Source organism: Conger conger, chromosome 6 (genome assembly GCF_963514075.1).
Source record: "Conger conger chromosome 6, fConCon1.1, whole genome shotgun sequence".
Classification (NCBI taxonomy): domain Eukaryota; kingdom Metazoa; phylum Chordata; class Actinopteri; order Anguilliformes; family Congridae; genus Conger; species Conger conger.
Window position 1 is genome coordinate 3,843,708 of NC_083765.1, and position 2,500 is coordinate 3,846,207.

Here is a 2,500-nt window from a genome sequence, read left to right on the forward strand (position 1 = left end):
TCAGAACGCCTCCCTCCCGTGAGATATTTGCCTCCCAAACGGCGCCGTCATAAAGCTAATTTCACTTTTACAGCCCTTTGGGCGCTCAGGATATCTGCTGTATATCTCGTGCGCCCATGTCCCCCCGGTGTGGGGTGCGGTGCAGAGTATCGCCGGCACGGGGCGAGTCCGCCCCCCCGTCCTGCCCCCCCCCCCCCGTCCTGCCCCCCCCCCCCCCCCCCCCGGGGCCCGGCCCTCCCAATCACTCAGCTCAGATTGAAATTCCGCTTAATCAATTCCCATTCCATTCTAATTCCCCCTCCGTGAAATAATATTTGAAGCTGACTGGCCAAGTGGAAAATTCCACCTTTTTTTGATGTACAAATTATTGTCAGTTTATTATAATCACTCACTGCAAAGAAATATTGATTTTCACAAGAGCCATTCCAGTTATGTGAATAGGTAATTGCACGCACTACCATGCTGGTGTACAGCATGAAAGAACATGGAAACACTTCGGTATTCCTGGGTGATTCTCTGAGTCATTACGCATGGGCTGCCTGTGGAGAGAAGAGGACAGCCGGCTGTCACAGACCAGCCCTACAGACCTACAGACCAGCCCTACAGACCTACAGACCAGCCCTACAGACCTACAGACCAGCCCTACAGACCTACAGACCAGCCCTACAGACCTACAGACCAACCATACAGACCTACAGACCAACCCCACAGACCTAAAGAGCAACCTTACAGACCTGCAGATCAACCCCACAGACCTAAAGAGCAACCTTACAGACCTACATATCAACCCCACAGACCTAAAGAGCAACCTTACAGACCTACAGACCAACCCTACAGACCTAAAGAGCAACCCTACAGACAAAACCAAATGAACAGCTCTACAGACCTATAGACAGATTACATTACATTACATTATTGGAATTTGGCAGACGCTCTTATCCAGAGCGACGTACAGACTAAGCAGGAGACAATCCTCCCCTGGAGCAATGCAGGGTTAAGGGCCTTGCTCAAGGGCCAAACGGCTGTGCGGATCTTATTGTGGCTACACCGGGGATCGAACCACCGACCTTGCGGGTCCCAGTCATGAACCTTAACCACTACGCTACAGGCCGCCCCCTACAGACCTATATACAACCCTACAGACCTACCCTACAGACCTACAGAGCAACTCTACAGACAAAGCCTGAATAACAACAGCAAATACGTACCTTTTACAAGCAAAAAATATACAAAAGGTACAAATAAGAATTGTATTGTATTGCTGGGTGGGGTTACCATTGTACGTACATACAGGGTACCAGCCCAGCGACAAGAGTATATGCACTTGTTCATACCTTTATTTCTGAGAGCAGTCGATTCCTACAAAAACAGAAACTATCCAAATCACTCCCTGACCCAAATAGAACAAACTGCAATATAAGTATGCGAAACTTCTTAAAAGCATACTGCAATCACTGAAAGCAGAAATAAGTTGCCCATATATTGCAACGTGTTGCGATATCACGGTAATACATTCAATTCTGACATTATCTTGATTGCATTATACTCCATTTCCATATGGGCTGATGCTCTCCTGTTTCTAATTAAGTGTGACGCTAATTGAAACAGGAAGAACAAATGCTCATAACAGCCATGTTTACCTGCTGGGGGGTGGGGGAGAGGTAAACATGTTTTTGTTTCAGGAACCCTTTTCTCGTGACAGGGGGCAGATCAGTCTCCATGGACAGCTATCGTTGTAGATTACGTGTGGAGATAACTGATTGTCCAGACTTCCCATGAAAAATAAATCACGCCGCTGTACTACACATTTATAAGTAAAAGGAATGGCTGAAATATTAATGAAAATGCACCAAATATAAACCAAACGGGCTGCAAACGAGGCTGAGATATGTCACTGAGGCTAAACTCAGGTGTTCAGGACCTGGGCTCTCTCTCTTCTCTCAAACACATTTTGGACACTCCTATCCCGGCGGCCATTTTACTGCCGCAAGCTCATCACCGCTCAATCGCACCTCAGCACGCCATCGATACCATAATCCCAGCATGCCGTGCGGCTGTGAAGGCTGATGAAACGGTCCGCTCTGTGTCCCCCGCCCGCGGGCCCGGTCGCCCGCAGCCCGGTGCAGGAGAACGTCCGCCGTTATTTCACACGGTTTAAAATGGCCGCTGGATATCGCCGTGGTAATGAGGAGCAGCCTGGAGAGACGATCCCTCAGCAGGGTGTTCTGCGCTGCGTCCAAACTGGCCTTTGTGTTTGGAAATCTACTGTTAGGCGGTGTGTTACCGTACCGGATGGGACCCTGCTGTAACTAGATGGCACGAAAAGGGATAAAACTAGGTGCTACATTACAGAGCAAAACTGTGCTGTAACTGGACTGTCTATTACAGGTTTTCTGCACTAATCTTTTCCTTACCCAATATGATGTTATTACATTCTCATGGCGTTACACTCTTACAGTCTCGTGGTGTTACTCTCTCACAGTCTCGCGGTGTTACACTC

The 2,500-nt window shown here is 48.4% G+C and overlaps 1 protein-coding gene across 2 annotated transcripts in view; it reads right to left on the minus strand.

The window, feature by feature from the left end:
• Positions 1-2,500, minus strand: part of LOC133130136 (peroxisome proliferator-activated receptor gamma coactivator 1-alpha-like) — a 51,941-nt gene that overhangs the window by 12,534 nt on the left and 36,907 nt on the right. The window lies entirely within an intron of this gene.